Here is a 20,222-nt window from a genome sequence, read left to right as displayed (position 1 = left end):
TTCAAAAATGATGAAAAACGGCATGCTATAGTATGTCTTTCGAGACGATGGGCTATAGCCCATGGTCTCGGAGTGATTTCCGTCTTTTTTTCAAATCCTCAAAAATGATGAAAAACGGCATGCTATAGTATGCCGTCCGATATGGGCTATAGCCCATGGTCATAAATGATGAAAAACGAGGATTTGAAAAAAAGACAAAAATGTCTCTGAGACGATGGGCTATAGCCCATGGTCTCGGAGTGATTTTCGTCTTTTTTTCAAATCCTCAAAAATGATGGAAAACGGCATGCTATAGTATGCCGTTCGAGACCATGGGCTATAGCCCATCGTCTCGGAGTGATTTCCGTCTTTTTTCAAATCCTCAAAAATGATGAAAAACGGCATGCTATAGTATGCCGTCCGATATGGGCTATAGCCCATGGTCATAAATGATGAAAAACGAGGATTTGAAAAAAAGACGAAAATGACTCCGAGACGATGGGCTATAGCCCATCGTCTCGGAGTGATTTCCGTCTTTTTTTCAAATCCTCAAAAATGATGGAAAACGGCATAATATAGTATGCCGTTCGAGACCATGGGCTATAGCCCATCGTCTCGGGGTCATTTTCGTCTTTTTTTCAAATCCTCAAAAATGATGCAAAACGGCATGCTATAGTATGCCGTTCGAGACCATGGGCTATAGCCCATCGTCTCGGAGTGATTTCCGTCTTCTTTTCAAATCCTCAAAAATGATGAAAAACGGCATGCTATAGTATGCCGTCCGATATGGGCTATAGCCCATGGTCATAAATGATGAAAAACGAGGATTTGAAAAAAAGACAAAAATGGCTATAGCCCATGGTCTCGGAGTGATTTTCGTCTTTTTTTCTAATCCTCAAAAATGATGGAAAACGGCATGCTATAGTATGCCGTTCGAGACCATGGGCTATAGTCCATCGTCTCGGGGTCATTTTCGTCTTTTTTTCAAATCTTCAAAAATGATGCAAAACGGCATGCTATAGTATGCCGTTCGAGACCATGGGCTATAGCCCATCGTCTGAGTGATTTCCGTCTTTTTTATAGAAATCCTCAAAAATGATGAAAAACGGCATGCTATAGTATGCCGTCCGATATGGGCTATAGCCCATGGTCATAAATGATGAAAAACGAGGATTTGAAAAAAAGACGAAAATGACTCCGAGACGATGGGCTATAGCCCATGGTCTCGGAGTGATTTTCGTCTTTTTTTCAAATCCTCAAAAATGATGGAAAACGGCATGCTATAGTATGCCGTTCGAGACCATGGGCTATAGCCCATCGTCTCGGGGTCATTTTCGTCTTTTTTTCAAATCTTCAAAAATGATGCAAAACGGCATGCTATAGTATGTCGTTCGAGACGATGGGCTATAGCCCATCGTCTCGGAGTGATTTCCGTCTTTTTTTCAAATCCTCAAAAATTATGAAAAACGGCATGCTATAGTATGCCGTCCGATATGGGCTATAGCCCATGGTCATAAATGATGAAAAACGAGGATTTGAAAAAAAGACAAAAATGTCTCCGAGACGATGGGCTATAGCCCATGGTCTCGGAGTGATTTTCGTATTTTTTTCAAATCCTCAAAAATGATGGAAAACGGCATGCTATAGTATGCCGTTCGAGACCATGGGCTATAGCCCATCGTCTCGGAGTGATTTCCGTCTTTTTTCAAATCCTCAAAAATGATGAAAAACGGCATGCTATAGTATGCCGTCCGATATGGGCTATAGCCCATGGTCATAAATGAAAAACGAGGATTTGAAAAAAAGACGAAAATGACTCCGAGACGATGGGCTATAGCCCATCGTCTCGGAGTGATTTCCGTCTTTTTTTCAAATCCTCAAAAATGATGGAAAACGGCATAATATAGTATGCCGTTCGAGACCATGGGCTATAGCCCATCGTCTCGGAGTGATTTCCGTCTTCTTTTCAAATCCTCAAAAATGATGAAAAACGGCATGCTATAGTATGCCGTCCGATATGGGCTATAGCCCATGGTCATAAATTATGAAATACGAGGATTTGAAAAAAAGACGAAAATGACTCCGAGACGATGGGCTATAGCCCATGGTCTCGGAGTGATTTTTGTCTTTTTTTCAAATCCTCAAAAATGATGGAAAACGGCATAATATAGTATTCCGTTCGAGACCATGGGCTATAGCCCATCGTCTCGGGGTCATTTTCGTCTTTTTTTCAAATCCTCAAAAATGATGGAAAACGGCATAATATAGTATGCCGTTCGAGACCATGGGCTATAGCCCATCGTCTCGGAGTGATTTCCGTCTTTTTTTCAAATCCTCAAAAATGATGGAAAACGGCATAATATAGTATGCCGTTCGAGACCATGGGCTATAGCCCATCGTCTCGGGGTCATTTTCGTCTTTTTTACAAATCCTCAAAAATGATGCAAAACGGCATGCTATAGTATGCCGTTCGAGACCATGGGCTATAGCCCATGGTCATAAATGATGAAAAACGAGGATTTGAAAAAAAGACGAAAATGACTCCGAGACGATGGGCTATAGCCCATGGTCTCAGAGTGATTTTCGTCTTTTTTTCAAATCCTCAAAAATGATGGAAAACGGCATGCTATAGTATGCCGTTCGAGACCATGGGCTATAGCCCATCGTCTCGGAGTGATTTCCGTCTTTTTTTTAAATCCTCAAATGAAAAACGGCATGCTATAGTATGCCGTCCGATATGGGCTATAGCCCATGGTCATAAATGATGAAAAACGAGGATTTGAAAAAAAGACGAAAATGACTCCGAGACGATGGGCTATAGCCCATGGTCTCGGAGGTATTTTCGTCTTTTTTTCAAATCCTCAAAAATGATGGAAAACGGCATGCTATAGTATGCCGTTCGAGACCATGGGCTATAGCCCATCGTCTCGGGGTCATTTTCGTCTTTTTTTCAAATCCTCAAAAATGATGCAAAACGGCATGCTATAGTATGCCGTTCGAGACCATGGGCTATAGCCCATCGTCTCGGAGTGATTTCCGTCTTCTTTTCAAATCCTCAAAAATGTAGAAAAACGGCATGCTATAGTATGCCGTCCGATATGGGCTATAGCCCATGGTCATAAATGATGAAAAACGAGGATTTGAAAAAAAGACAAAAATGGCTATAGCCCATGGTCTCGGAGTGATTTTCGTCTTTTTTTCAAATCCTCAAAAATGATGGAAAACGGCATGCTATAGTATGCCGTTCGAGACCATGGGCTATAGTCCATCGTCTCGGGGTCATTTTCGTCTTTTTTTCAAATCCTCAAAAATTATGCAAAACGGCACGCTATAGTATGCCGTTCGAGACCATGGGCTATAGCCCATCGTCGGAGTGATTTCCGTCTTTTTTTCAAATCCTCAAAAATGATGAAAAACGGCATGCTATAGTATGCTGTCCGATATGGGCTATAGCCCATGGTCATAAATGATGAAAAACGAGGATTTGAAAAAAAGACGAAAATGACTCCGAGACGATGGGCTATAGCCCATGGTCTCGGAGTGATTTTCGTCTTTTTTTCAAATCCTCAAAAATGATGGAAAACGGCATGCTATAGTATGCCGTTCGAGACCATGGGCTATAGCCCATCGTCTCGGAGTGATTTCCGTCTTTTTTTCAAATCCTCAAAAATGATGAAAAACGGCATGCTATACTATGCCGTCCGATATGGGCTATAGCCCATGGTCATAAATGATGAAAAACGAGGATTTGAAAAAAAGACAAAAATGTCTCCGAGACGATGGGCTATAGCCCATGGTCTCGGAGTGATTTCCGTCTTCTTTTCAAATCCTCAAAAATGATGAAAAACGGCATGCTATAGTATGCCGTCCGATATGGGCTATAGCCCATGGTCATAAATGATGAAAAACGAGGATTTGAAAAAAAGACAAAAATGGCTATAGCCCATGGTCTCGGAGTGATTTTCGTCTTTTTTTCTAATCCTCAAAAATTATGGAAAACGGCATGCTATAGTATAATATCTGAGAAGAGCAAATAACCAGGCCAGTCTTTAGGGTAAGTTTGTCTTTACTGTTCAACTGTGAACATCACAAAAACGGGACTCAAAGCATACTGAATGGAGAGCAACCTGCATGAGGACACACCCCCCCAGCCCAGCACTTAAAGGAACAGAGACTATACTTACACAATAGCCAACAACAGCAACTATGCATGATTAATACACAACACTCCTTTACCCCAGTTAGACCCCAAAAGTCAATAGTCAAAAAACAGCAATAGAAAACAGTGTAGAAAATACACAATACCCCTTTCCCCCAGTTAGACCCCAAAAGTCAGTACTCAAAACGTTTAGGACGCATAGTAGCTCGTTTAGGGCGCTGTGGCACTGACGCTACTGGGGTACTGCCAACAGTTCCTGGTGGAGGTTCAGTAGCTGATGCTGCAGCTCCGATGGCCAACTCCTCAACTGGACTCCCTGTCTCCGGATGTTGACATGGACCATCCTCTTCATGCTCTGGAGCTCGTTGAGGGCCTTCCGGGACGGCTGCCCCAGCCTCCCTCGGTGTGCGTCCACGCAGCTGATCCACATGTCGTCTGTGCCTTTGTCCATCTGGAGTCTGAACAGTGTATGACAATGGCCCTGTGACCTGCTCCACTACTGCTGGCATCCATTTATCTCCTCCTGTGTAGCTCCGGGCAAACACAGTGTCTTTTTGCTGAAAAACCCGCACCGTGCCCTGGCGCTTATCAGCCAATTCCTCTTGCTTTGTGCGCATCTCATTGTGAAAATCCGGATGCAGATGATCCAGTGCAATAGTCAGTCGCCGACCCATCAGCATCTCTGCAGGACTTTTCCCGGTTGCTGAGTTTGGCGTAGTGTGCTGGGCCAACAGGAACCTGGCTAGGCGTGTCTGCCAGTCTCCGACCACCAGCCTTCGTAAAGCATCTTTTGTTGTCTGCACCATCCTCTCAGCCTGACCATTTGATGAAGGATGGTATGGTGCTGTCGTGACATGGCGAATGCCATTTCTGCTTGCAAATGTCTTGAACTCACTTGAAGTGAACGCTGTGCCATTGTCCGAAACCAGAATTCCGGGGACCCCATGGGTCGCGAACAACAGCCGTAATGTGTTGATCACTGCAATGGATGACATGGAGCTCATTAGCGACACTTCCAGCCACTTAGAATGAGAGTCCACCACTATGAGAAACACCTTTCCTTGGAATGGTCCTGCAAAGTCAATATGGAGTCTTGACCATTTCTGTGTAGTCCATTCCCATGGGTGAAGAGGGGCTTTGGGTGGACCATGTCTTGTTTTTTGGCATGTCTCACAGGTTCTAACCACCTCCTCAATCTGCATATCCATCCCAGGCCACCAGACGTAACTTCTTGCCAAGGCCTTCATGTGCACCATTCCAGGATGTGCATCATGTAACATTTGCAGTACTTCCGCTCTTGCTGCCCCAGGAATCACCACACGACTTCCCCAAAGGATACAGTTCTTGTGTGCTGACAGTTCATGTTGTCTCTGAACAAAAGGCTTAAAGCGCTCCTCCGACACTTCAGAAGGCCATCCATGCAGTAGCCAGTGGAGCACACGTGACAAAATAGGATCCTTCAGGGTGTGATTCCCAATCCGCTGAGCCTGTATCGGGCCCTCAGGCACCTCTTCTAGTAGCAACACCTCCAGGGGTGGTGGTGTTTCAGCCACTGGACGAGTTAGGGGCAAGCGGCTCAGTGCATCTGCATTAGCTAGCATCTTCCCAGGTCTGTAGTTTAGGACATAACTATAAGCACCCAGCATCAGGCTCCATCTTAGTATACGTGGGGAAATCATCTGGGGCATGGGCTTGGCGTGATGCAGTAATCCCAGCAATGGTTTGTGGTCAGTGTAAATAGCAAAACTCCTCCCCAACAAGTATTGGTTAAACTTTTTTACTCCAAATACAATGGCCAGGGCTTCTTTGTCAATTTGGGCATAGTTACGCTCTGTTGATGTGAGTGTTCTCGAGGCAAAACAGACAGGTGCTTCCCTGCCCTCAGAGTCCACATGGCTCAGCAAGGCCCCCAGGCCATAGGGGGAGGCATCGCACACTAAAACAAGTGGCTTGTTCTCATCAAAGTGAACCAACACAGCTTCATCCATCAGTAGCCCCTTAGCCTCGCTATAAGCTCTGTCATGAATGGCAGTCCACTGCCATGCCGCACTGTGATCAAGAAGCCTGTGTAGTGGCTCTAAGATTGTAGCCTTGTTGTTTAGGAAACAACTGTAGAAATTCAAAAGCCCCAAGAATGCCTGAAGTTCCACTTTTGACTTTGGGGTAGGGGCGTTTCTAATAGCTTCTACCTTTTCTGAAGTTGGGTGCACCCCATCTTTGTCCACTCTGAATCCCAAGAACCGCACTTCAGTTGCAGCAAAAACACATTTCTCTCGCTGAAGGCGCAGTTTCATATCAGACAATCTGCACAGCACTTCCCGTAAACGTGTGTCATGGTCTTCCTGAGACTTGCCCGCTATCAGGATGTCATCTAGGTATGGCTGTACTCCAGGGATGCCTGCCAGCAGAGTGTCCATGAACCTCTGAAAAATTGAAACAGCAGTTGACACTCCAAACTGCAACCGTGTAGGGCGGAAAAGTCCCCTGTGAGTATTGAGTGTTAGGAGCCCTGCTGATTCCTCATCCAGTACCAGTTGTTGGTATGCTTGTTTGAGATCTAAAGTAGTAAACACAGTCCCCCCTGCCAGTGTTGAAAACACCTCTGACACAGTAGGCAAAGGATACACATCGGGTGTGACAGCCGTGTTCACTGTGCCCTTGTAATCTCCGCAGATTCGAATGGTTCCATCTTTTTTTGAAATGGGTACAATGGGGGTGGCCCACTTGGAGCTCTTCACAGGAACGAGGACTCCTTGGTCCACCAGCCGATCCAAAGCCTCATCCACCTTTTTACGCAATGCAAAAGGCACAGGGCGCGCTTTGAAAAATTTGGGCATTACAGCAGGGTCCACTTCAATGGATACGAGTGGCCCGCGACATGCCTCTAAGTCCCCAAACACCTCTTCATATTGTTCCATCCAAGGCAGGCTGGACCGCACTCTATGTACCCCACACATCTGAATATGTAGGGCCTTGAACCACTCCCTGCCCAGCAGACTGACGCCCTGCCCTTCCACCACAAACAGTGGAAGTGTTCTTTTGAATGCTCCATATTCAACACTCACAAAGATTTTGCCCAGCAACTGTAGCCTGGCCTGGGACCACTGACGCAGCACATTGTTGACCCGGTGGATTTTTGGAGGCCCCTCTGGCCAGAGCCTATTGTATGTCCCCTGACTTATCAGAGACTTTCCCGATCCAGAATCCACCTCCATGCACAGCGGAGCCTTGTTCAACAGTACATTGGCCATGAAAGGCTCTTGATCTTCAGACAGTGGTCCAGTCTGTATGCAGTTCACCATGTAGTCATCATTGTCCTCCAGAGACATGGCATGTGTGTGTTGTTCTAGAATAGTGTTTGCAGCAGCCCCCTGTTGACTTTTCTTCATGCAAACACGAGCGATGTGGCCCTTTTTCTTGCAATAGTGGCAAACAGCTGAGATGAACTTGCATGTGGCCGGAAAGTGCAGACCACCACAACGGAAACATTTCCTCTCTGTGTCTGATTCGACATTTCTCTCTTTGCCTGCTGTGTGAATTGTCTTGTGTACCTCCTCGAGGCCCTGTTGTAGTGCTGACTCTGTGCGCAATGCACGTGCATTCTTAAAAGCCGTCTCTGCCACTAAAGCTTTCTGCTCAGCCATTTGAAATGTCAAGTCCTTTTCTGCTAACAGCTGCCTCTGTAAGGACTCATCTGTAACCCCACAAACAATACGATCACGGAGCATACTTGTCAGTTGGTCTCCAAAATTACAGTGCACAGATATTTTTCTCACCTCTGCAATAAAAGCACTTATTGACTGTCCAGGCTTCTGCTTGCAGTTGTGGAAATGAAAACGCTGTACAATCTCAGCAGGTTTTGGGTTAAAATGTTCATTTAGTGTTTTCACCAGGTCAGCATAGGACACTTCTCTAGGCTTGCGGGGAGCCACCAATGAGCGCAGAGTGGAATATGTAGCAGCCCCACACACACTGAGCAATATTGAACGCTTCTTTTCCACCCCATCAATGTCATTTGCATCAAAAAAACATTCCAGTCTCTCTGCATACTCCTCCCATGAGTTGTTATTATCACCTGAGAATTCTTCAATGCGTCCCAAGGAAGCCATTGTCTTTGTGCACTGTTCCAAAAAGATCCAAACTTAGAAATCTTGCCACTTTGTCCTCTTCTCCAATTGCCTAGTGCCAACCCAGCAGTTCCTCTTCTGCTAATGCTAGTTAGCCTAGGTAGCCTTCATGCAAGTTGTCTGACTTGTTCAAAACCAAACAAAAACAACAGTGGGCTTTCTCCTGCCTGCACAGTGTAGAGAAAAATATATATATCCGCCTCGTCGCCAGTATAATATCTGAGAAGAGCAAATAACCAGGCCAGTCTTTAGGGTAAGTTTGTCTTTACTGTTCAACTGTGAACATCACAAAAACGGGACTCAAAGCATACTGAATGGAGAGCAACCTGCATGAGGACACACCCCCCCAGCCCAGCACTTAAAGGAACAGAGACTATACTTACACAATAGCCAACAACAGCAACTATGCATGATTAATACACAACATATAGTATGCCGTTCGAGACCATGGGCTATAGTCCATCGTCTCGGGGTCATTTTCGTCTTTTTTTCAAATCCTCAAAAATGATGCAAAACGGCATGCTATAGTATGCCGTTCGAGACCATGGGCTATAGCCCATCGTCTGAGTGATTTCCGTCTTTTTTATAGAAATCCTCAAAAATGATGAAAAACGGCATGCTATAGTATGCCGTCCGATATGGGCTATAGCCCATGGTCATAAATGATGAAAAACGAGGATTTGAAAAAAAGACGAAAATGACTCCGAGACGATGGGCTATAGCCCATGGTCTCGGAGTGATTTTCGTCTTTTTTTCAAATCCTCAAAAATGATGGAAAACGGCATGCTATAGTATGCCGTTCGAGACCATGGGCTATAGCCCATCGTCTCGGGGTCATTTTCGTCTTTTTTTCAAATCTTCAAAAATGATGCAAAACGGCATGCTATAGTATGTCGTTCGAGACGATGGGCTATAGCCCATCGTCTCGGAGTGATTTCCGTCTTTTTTTCAAATCCTCAAAAATGATGAAAAACGGCATGCTATAGTATGCCGTCCGATATGGGCTATAGCCCATGGTCATAAATGATGAAAAACGAGGATTTGAAAAAAAGACAAAAATGTCTCCGAGACGATGGGCTATAGCCCATGGTCTCGGAGTGATTTTCGTCTTTTTTTCAAATCCTCAAAAATGATGGAAAACGGCATGCTATAGTATGCCGTTCGAGACCATGGGCTATAGCCCATCGTCTCGGAGTGATTTCCGTCTTTTTTCAAATCCTCAAAAATGATGAAAAACGGCATGCTATAGTATGCCGTCCGATATGGGCTATAGCCCATGGTCATAAATGAAAAACGAGGATTTGAAAAAAAGACGAAAATGACTCCGAGACGATGGGCTATAGCCCATCGTCTCGGAGTGATTTCCGTCTTTTTTTCAAATCCTCAAAAATGATGGAAAACGGCATAATATAGTATGCCGTTCGAGACCATGGGCTATAGCCCATCGTCTCGGAGTGATTTCCGTCTTCTTTTCAAATCCTCAAAAATGATGAAAAACGGCATGCTATAGTATGCCGTCCGATATGGGCTATAGCCCATGGTCATAAATGATGAAATACGAGGATTTGAAAAAAAGACGAAAATTACTCCGAGACGATGGGCTATAGCCCATGGTCTCGGAGTGATTTTTGTCTTTTTTTCAAATCCTCAAAAATGATGGAAAACGGCATGCTATAGTATGCCGTTCGAGACCATGGGCTATAGCCCATCGTCTCGGGGTCATTTTCGTCTTTTTTTCAAATCCTCAAAAATGATGGAAAACGGCATAATATAGTATGCCGTTCGAGACCATGGGCTATAGCCCATCGTCTCGGAGTGATTTCCGTCTTTTTTTCAAATCCTCAAAAATGATGGAAAACGGCATAATATAGTATGCCGTTCGATGACCATGGGCTATAGCCCATCGTCTCGGGGTCATTTTCGTCTTTTTTACAAATCCTCAAAAATGATGCAAAACGGCATGCTATAGTATGCCGTTCGAGACCATGGGCTATAGCCCATGGTCATAAATGATGAAAAACGAGGATTTGAAAAAAAGACGAAAATGACTCCGAGACGATGGGCTATAGCCCATGGTCTCAGAGTGATTTTCGTCTTTTTTTCAAATCCTCAAAAATGATGGAAAACGGCATGCTATAGTATGCCGTTCGAGACCATGGGCTATAGCCCATCGTCTCGGAGTGATTTCCGTCTTTTTTTTAAATCCTCAAATGAAAAACGGCATGCTATAGTATGCCGTCCGATATGGGCTATAGCCCATGGTCATAAATGATGAAAAACGAGGATTTGAAAAAAAGACGAAAATGACTCCGAGACGATGGGCTATAGCCCATGGTCTCGGAGTGATTTTCGTCTTTTTTTCAAATCCTCAAAAATGATGGAAAACGGCATGCTATAGTATGCCGTTCGAGACCATGGGCTATAGCCCATCGTCTCGGGGTCATTTTCGTCTTTTTTTCAAATCCTCAAAAATGATGCAAAACGGCATGCTATAGTATGCCGTTCGAGACCATGGGCTATAGCCCATCGTCTCGGAGTGATTTCCGTCTTCTTTTCAAATCCTCAAAAATATAGAAAAACGGCATGCTATAGTATGCCGTCCGATATGGGCTATAGCCCATGGTCATAAATGATGAAAAACGAGGATTTGAAAAAAAGACAAAAATGGCTATAGCCCATGGTCTCGGAGTGATTTTAGTCTTTTTTTCAAATCCTCAAAAATGATGGAAAACGGCATGCTATAGTATGCCGTTTGAGACCATGGGCTATAGCCCATCGTCTCGGGGTGATTTCCGTCTTTTTTCAAATCCTCAAAAATGATGGAAAACGGCATGCTATAGTATGCCGTTCGAGACCATGGGCTATAGCCCATCGTCTCGGGTCATTTTCGTCTTTTTTTCAAATCCTCAAAAATGAAAAACGGCATGCTATAGTATGCCGTCCGATATGGGCTATAGCCCATGGTCATAAATGATGAAAAACGAGGATTTGAAAAAAAAGACGAAAATGACTCCGAGACGATGGGCTATAGCCCATCGTCTGAGTGATTTCCGTCTTTTTTTCAAATCCTCAAAAATGATGAAAAACGGCATGCTATAATTTATGACCATGGGCTATAGCCCATGGTCATAAATGATGAAAAACGAGGATTTGAAAAAAAGACGAAAATGACTCCGAGACGATGGGCTATAGCCCATCGTCTGAGTGATTTCCGTCTTTTTTTCAAATCCTCAAAAATGATGGAAAACGGCATAATATAGTATGCCGTTCGAGACCATGGGCTATAGCCCATCGTCTCGGGGTCATTTTCGTCTTTTTTACAAATCCTCAAAAATGATGCAAAACGGCATGCTATAGTATGCCGTTCGAGACCATGGGCTATAGCCCATCGTCTCGGAGTGATTTCCGTCTTTTTTTCAAATCCTCAAAAATGATGAAAAACGGCATGCTATAATTTATGACCATGGGCTATAGCCCATGGTCATAAATGATGAAAAACGAGGATTTGAAAAAAAGAAGAAAATGACTCCGAGACGATGGGCTATAGCCCATGGTCTCGGAGTGATTTTCGTCTTTTTTTCAAATCCTCAAAAATGATGGAAAACGGCATGCTATAGTATGCCGTTCGAGACCATGGGCTATAGCCCATCGTCTCGGAGTGATTTCCGTCTTTTTTCAAATACTCAAAAATGATGGAAAACGGCATGCTATAGTATGCCGTTTGAGACCATGGGCTATAGCCCATCGTCTCGGGGTCATTTTCGTCTTTTTTTCAAATCCTCAAAAATGATGCAAAACTGCATGCTATAGTATGCCGTTCGAGACCATGGGATATAGCCCATCGTCTCGGAGTGATTTCCGTCTTTTTTTCAAATCCTCAAAAATGATGAAAAACGGCATGCTATAGTATGCCGTCCGATATGGGCTATATAGCCCATGGTCATAAATGATGAAAAACGTGGATTTGAAAAAAAGACGAAAATGACTCCGAGACGATGGGCTATAGCCCATGGTCTCGGAGTGATTTTCGTCTTTTTTTCAAATCCTCAAAAATGATGGAAAACGGCATGCTATAGTATGCCGTTCGAGACCAAGGGCTATAGCCCATCGTCTCGGGGTCATTTTCGTCTTTTTTTCAAATCCTCAAAAATGATGCAAAACGGCATGCTATAGTATGCCGTTCGAGACCATGGGCTATAGCCCATCGTCTCGGAGTGATTTCCGTCTTTTTTCAAATCCTCAAAAATGATGGAAAACGGCATGCTATAGTATGCCGTTCGAGACCATGGGCTATAGCCCATCGTCTCGGGGTCATTTTCGTCTTTTTTTCAAATCCTCAAAAATGATGCAAAACGGCATGCTATAGTATGCCGTCCGATATGGGCTATAGCCCATGGTCATAAATGATGAAAAACGAGGATTTGAAAAAAAGACAAAAATGACTCCGAGACGATGGGCTATAGCCCATGGTCTCGGAGTGATTTTCGTCTTTTTTTCAAATCCTCAAAAATGATGGAAAACGGCATGCTATAGTATGCCGTTCGAGACCATGGGCTATAGCCCATCGTCTCGGAGTGATTTCCGTCTTTTTTTCAAATCCTCAAAAATGATTAAAAACGGCATGCTATAGTATGCCGTCCGATATGGGCTATAGCCCATGGTCATAAATGATGAAAAACGAGGATTTGAAGAAAAAAAAACGAAAATGACTACGAGACGATGGGCTATAGCCCATGGTCTCGGAGTGATTTTCGTCTTTTTTTCAAATCCTCAAAAATGATGCAAAATGGCATGCTATAGTATGTCGTTCGAGACCATGGGCTATAGCCCATCGTCGGAGTGATTTCCGTCTTTTTTTCAAATCCTCAAAAATGATGAAAAACAGCATGCTATAGTATGCCGTCCGATATGGGCTATAGCCCATGGTCATAAATGATGAAAAACGAGGATTTGAAAAAAAGACAAAAATGACTCCGAGACGATGGACTATAGCCCATGGTCTCGGAGTGATTTTCGTCTTTTTTTCAAATCCTCAAAAATGATGCAAAACGTAATGCTATAGTATGTCGTTCGAGACCATGGGCTATAGCCCATCGTCTCGGAGTGATTTCCGTCTTTTTTTCAAATCCTCAAAAATGATGAAAAACGGCATGCTATAGTATGCCGTCCGATATGGGCTATAGCCCATGGTCATAAATGATGAAAAACGAGGATTTGAAAAAAAGACAAAAATGACTCCGAGACGATGGACTATAGCCCATGGTCTCGGAGTGATTTTCGTCTTTTTTTCAAATCCTCAAAAATGATGGAAAACGGCATGCTATAGTATGCCGTTCGAGACCATGGGCTATAGCCCATCGTCTCGGAGTGATTTCCGTCTTTTTTCAAATACTCAAAAATGATGGAAAACGGCATGCTATAGTATGCCGTTTGAGACCATGGGCTATAGCCCATCGTCTCGGGGTCATTTTCGTCTTTTTTTCAAATCCTCAAAAATGATGCAAAACTGCATGCTATAGTATGCCGTTCGAGACCATGGGATATAGCCCATCGTCTCGGAGTGATTTCCGTCTTTTTTTCAAATCCTCAAAAATGATGAAAAACGGCATGCTATAGTATGCCGTCCGATATGGGCTATATAGCCCATGGTCATAAATGATGAAAAACGAGGATTTGAAAAAAAGACGAAAATGACTCCGAGACGATGGGCTATAGCCCATGGTCTCGGAGTGATTTTCGTCTTTTTTTCAAATCCTCAAAAATGATGGAAAACGGCATGCTATAGTATGCCGTTCGAGACCAAGGGCTATAGCCCATCGTCTCGGGGTCATTTTCGTCTTTTTTTCAAATCCTCAAAAATGATGCAAAACGGCATGCTATAGTATGCCGTTCGAGACCATGGGCTATAGCCCATCGTCTCGGAGTGATTTCCGTCTTTTTTCAAATCCTCAAAAATGATGGAAAACGGCATGCTATAGTATGCCGTTCGAGACCATGGGCTATAGCCCATCGTCTCGGGGTCATTTTCGTCTTTTTTTCAAATCCTCAAAAATGATGCAAAACGGCATGCTATAGTATGCCGTCCGATATGGGCTATAGCCCATGGTCATAAATGATGAAAAACGAGGATTTGAAAAAAAGACAAAAATGACTCCGAGACGATGGGCTATAGCCCATGGTCTCGGAGTGATTTTCGTCTTTTTTTCAAATCCTCAAAAATGATGGAAAACGGCATGCTATAGTATGCCGTTCGAGACCATGGGCTATAGCCCATCGTCTCGGAGTGATTTCCGTCTTTTTTTCAAATCCTCAAAAATGATTAAAAACGGCATGCTATAGTATGCCGTCCGATATGGGCTATAGCCCATGGTCATAAATGATGAAAAACGAGGATTTGAAGAAAAAAAAACGAAAATGACTACGAGACGATGGGCTATAGCCCATGGTCTCGGAGTGATTTTCGTCTTTTTTTCAAATCCTCAAAAATGATGGAAAACGGCATGCTATAGTATGCCGTTCGAGACCATGGGCTATAGCCCATCGTCTCGGGGTCATTTTCGTCTTTTTTTCAAATCCTCAAAAATGATGCAAAATGGCATGCTATAGTATGTCGTTCGAGACCATGGGCTATAGCCCATCGTCGGAGTGATTTCCGTCTTTTTTTCAAATCCTCAAAAATGATGAAAAACAGCATGCTATAGTATGCCGTCCGATATGGGCTATAGCCCATGGTCATAAATGATGAAAAACGAGGATTTGAAAAAAAGACAAAAATGACTCCGAGACGATGGACTATAGCCCATGGTCTCGGAGTGATTTTCGTCTTTTTTTCAAATCCTCAAAAATGATGCAAAACGTAATGCTATAGTATGTCGTTCGAGACCATGGGCTATAGCCCATCGTCTCGGAGTGATTTCCGTCTTTTTTTCAAATCCTCAAAAATGATGAAAAACGGCATGCTATAGTATGCCGTCCGATATGGGCTATAGCCCATGGTCATAAATGATGAAAAACGAGGATTTGAAAAAAAGACAAAAATGACTCCGAGACGATGGACTATAGCCCATGGTCTCGGAGTGATTTTCGTCTTTTTTTCAAATCCTCAAAAATGATGGAAAACGGCATGCTATAGTATGCCGTTCGAGACCATGGGCTATAGCCCATCGTCTCGGAGTGATTTCCGTCTTTTTTTCAAATCCTCAAAAATGATGAAAAACGGCATGCTATAGTATGCCATCCGATATGGGCTATAGCCCATGGTCATAAATGATGAAAAACGAGGATTTGAAAAAAAGACGAAAATGACTCCGAGACGATGGGCTATAGCCCATGGTCTCGGAGTGATTTTCGTCTTTTTTTCAAATCCTCAAAAATGATGGAAAACGGCATGCTATAGTATGCCGTTCGAGACCATGGGCTATAGCCCATCGCCTCGGAGTGATTTTCGTCTTTTTTTCAAATCCTCGTTTTCGTCTTTTTTTCAAATCCTCAAAAATGATGAAAAACGGCATGCTAAAACTATGAAACATTTCAAAGATTCCTTTTCAGGCAAACATGTCCACCGTAAGATTAACCTAAATAGGTTTGAATGGGGTTTCTAGGTGTAAGTATGTAGGACTAGTAGCATGCCAAAGTTTGTGCTATTGCCATTGAGAATGCATTGGGCGTTTAAGTTAAATAACTCAGAAACTACAAAACATTTCAAAGTAAAAAGTTCCAGCATGTGTCTCCACAGTAAGCTGAATTTGAAACAGTGTGAATGCAGTTTCTAGGTGAAAGTGCTGTGCCAATATCTGCCATTGAGCCCCATTGTAGATTTCTCAAATTTGAAAGCACTATATTTCTAAAACTATGAAACATTTCAAAGATTCCTTTTCAGGCAAACATGTCCACCGTAAGATGAACCTAAATACGTTTGAATGGGGTTTCTAGGTCTAAGTATGTAGGACTAGTAGCATGCCAAAGTTTGTGCTATTGCTATTGAGAATGCATTGGGCGTTTAAGTTAAATAACTCAGAAACTACAAAACATTTCAAGGTAAAAAGTTCTAGCATGTGTGCCCACAGTAAGCTGAATTATAAAAAGTGTGAATGGAGTTTCTAGGTGAAAGTGACTTTTTGACGTGCCATAGAGCTGCCATTGAGCCCCATTATAAACATCTCAAATTTGAAAGCACTATATTTCTAAAACTGTGAAACATTTCAAAGATTCCTTTTCAGGCAAACATGTCCACCGTAAGATGAACCTAAATAGGTTGTAATGGGGTTTCTAGGTGTAAGAATGTAGGACTAGTAGCATGCCAAAGTTTGTGCTATTGCCATTGAGAATGCATTGGGAGTTTAAGTTAAATAACTCAGAAACTACAAAACATTTCAAAGTAAAAAGTTCTAGCATGTGTGCCCACACCCCACAGTAAGCTGAATTATAAAAAGTGTGAATGGAGTTTCTAGGTGAAAATGACTTTTTGACGTGCCATAGAGCTGCCATTGAGCCCCATTATAAATGTCTCAAATTTGAAAGCACTATATTTCTAAAACTATGAAACATTTCAAAGATTCCCTTTCATGTAAACATGTCCACCGTAAGATGAACCTAAATAGGTTTGAATGGGGTTTCTAGGTGTAAGTATGTATAGGCCTTCCAAAAACCCACCATTCCGAAACATCGCCATTCCGAAATGTCTTTTTCGGAATGGTGGTGCTTAAAAAACACCACCATTCCGAAATTCTGAACTTGAGTGAACATTTAAGGCCACCCACCTCCACCAACTTTCACCCACCTCCACCCACTTTCACCCACCTCCACCCCCTCCTTACCAATTGAGTTGTTGTTTTCAGTTATTCACCAAAGCCACTTTCACCCCTCTAGCGCCAAACAGTCACTGCTCTGCACAACAGAAGCTGAAAACAGGTGGCCCTTTATCGACAAACATGTAAAGAAATACCATCCATATCATCTACTGCCCGTGGTAGCCAAATGATCAAGGACACAGGCTCTGCAATTAGTCATCACCATATGTGCTTGAGTTGGCCATGGCGACAGTACTGAGGGCTAATGAATATACGGAAAGTCCTACAGTACAAAGACTACAAAGATTAAATGTGACTTGCATGCACGGACAGACCCTGTTTGGAATGGGCACAGACACCCTGCACCAAACAGTACTTGCAAAAGTCAACATGGTTTTCTCTGTGTCAGGGCAGAGTATGAGAGGTGCCTGATATGACAGGGCCTGACATCCATATAAAATTCTTCATATAAATGTAACAGGCTCTTTTTTTCTCTCTCTCCTTGGGCTGTGTAGGTTAATAATTACATAATAATCACATACTAGCTGTCCAGTTTAATGTAAAGTGGATATTCTGAGAACATAATACACATGGTGTAAAGCCTATTTATTCAACATTATCACCATGCATTCAATAAAACAAAAGTAAAAAACATTATGTGGATGTGCAAATGCAGACGTTCATCGCCACTTCAGCTGTCGAGATATGTCTCTCTATATATTGGCTGTTCAACAAATTGTTCAACAAATGTCAGGATGATAAAGACAGTTGGCAGCCTTCATTATGAGCCAATAGGAGCATCTGCTTCATGTCACGTCTTCACACAGCGAGTGACTTTGAGCAGCAGGCCATTCTAGGTCATCTCCTCTGGTATGAGTTGTCAGTCAGTATGATGAACTATACAGTGTATAGTACTACTGATAAACTCAAGCTCCCAGACCTCCCAAGTGGCGCCAATTCGAATCTCAGGCAGTGAAAAATAGCTCTCTTTCAGTGCTCCTGTTCTCTAAGGAGTATCCAAATCTTGAAACAGGTACTAAAAAAAAAAAAAAAAAGTGTGCTTTCAGTCCCTGAACTGTCAGTACACGCACCTTTTTGTTTTAATCGTAATTTTATTCCTTCTCAGTCAGATATGGATTTTACATCATTTGGAAGGAGAAGGGTCTGATGCCTTTTTCTGATCTATATAAATAACAGTTTTGCATCATTACTGAGCTGAAAGAAGCATTTTCTCTCCCACAAGCCAACCTTTTCCCACCCGTTATTTACAAGTTAGACATTTTTGTTCAAAATAATTTCAATAATTTGTAAACTTACCTCTGGCCAATCGAAGACAAATCTGGAAAGGTTAGTCACGTTCACTGTTGGTGGCTCAATCATGGAAAGAATATTTCCCCCATAGTGTGTAGCCTACTCTTACCGGGTGTCATGGAAACATACTATAGTAAGTATAGTATGTAGTTTTTCATAACAAAACAAAAATCGTTAAAAATTATATCAGTATGTCGTCGAAAACCATGATAAAAAAAACGACATACTATAGTATGTCATCGAAATTTTCATCCATTTTTTTCATTGTTGAAAACCATAAAAAGTTAGGTGGTTTCTTCCGGACTGCAACGATATATTAAACGTTAATATATTGTGGCGACTGATACACAACTCAGGAGCAGAGAGTCAGGTTTGCCCATTCACTAGGGCATTTATTGGATATAAATCAGGAATTAACTTGTCTCTTTTTCTTTGCAGGGGAATGCAGTCAAAGGTAAGTTTCAACACAGTTCATTTCTAGGTTAATAGAAGGATCTTCGTCGCTGGACGTCACAGGTAGGTTTGGATTACTTTCCCCGGGGGCTCGGGTAAGTATTCCTGCAAGGGATTCCACAGTTGAGTATACAGGATTTACACAGATAGTTTCAGGCCTATTGTAGCTCTTAATCTCAGTTCCTCTTCTCCCACAGGGGGTTATCAACAGGTCTCACCAGACAGATGGATAACAGTCAATATGTGCCCTCAAAAGGGGGTTTCAGAGGGATAAGTATTTCTACTCAGCCTGTACTTGAGTAGATGTACTCCTTCCGTATACGCCGTGTACTGGGGTCGTATTTCTACTCATTTTCCATACTCCTGTACTCTGGTTGCTGCCCTTCCATTTCCATAGGCCGATAGTCACTTGTTTCTAGCCGGTTTCATGCACGCGCCTTTCGGCCACGGAACGCGTGCCCGGTATATTGCCTGCGAGTGAGATACAGAGAATACACTCGTCAGTCTAAGGATTTCATATCATAGAATGGTATTTGAAATAGTGGTGTCTTAGCTTACCGCCCAATGCTGCTGCCCTCAGCCTCGCCTCGTCTCTGGAGAGTGGATCTGTTAGAGAGACAGAGAGCTCGCCCCTTTATACTGCTTTGCTCAGGTGCGCTAATGAATGCAGGTGCTCCTAGTTGTCTGAGTTGATGATGAGGGATGTACCTGCTGTCAATCACCCGACCTTAAAGGGCGGCGGCTTGCTCTCTGTCTCCCTCTCTCTCCAGAGCGGCGCTTGCATATTGGGTGATAACTAACCACTGAGACACCACAATATGAAAAGAAACAAGCAAACAATGAACAAGCAATGAAGTAAATATAAACTGAACTTTATTTTATTTTTGACCACTTAAACCCTATTCCAACGTCTGATAAAATTACAGATCTACACACTCTCAACGCATTTGCAACGTGGCATAGATCAGCCATTTGGAAAGGTTCAGAAATCTTCGGAAAATGTTCACCTAATGAAATGCCCAAAATAGCAACACCAAATTAAAAGTGGTTAAATCCTTACACATCAGCCTATAATTAGAAATCATAAGGATATTGTAAAAAAAAAAAAAAAAAAAAAGGATAAGGCTGATATATCATTACATCGCCGATATATTGATCAGGTTCAAGTGACCATAAGATAATAATAATGGAAATGACTGACTATTTAGCAGCTAATCTCCACAGATTAATGGGTTCTCAGATTGTTCTTTAGCCAAATCAATTTGTTAATCTGTGCACTCAATTTTACAGTCATCATGTAATGAACTAGATTCATATTGTATATTGCATGAACTTTGAGTGAACGCAAACCATTGCGATATGCATTTGGCAAGGCACCAAATATTTATTTCAGTTTTTACAGAG

The sequence above is a fragment of the Electrona antarctica genome (genome assembly GCF_951216825.1).
Source record: "Electrona antarctica genome assembly, chromosome: 19".
In the NCBI taxonomy this organism is placed as follows: domain Eukaryota; kingdom Metazoa; phylum Chordata; class Actinopteri; order Myctophiformes; family Myctophidae; genus Electrona; species Electrona antarctica.
This window is presented reverse-complemented; position numbering follows the sequence as displayed.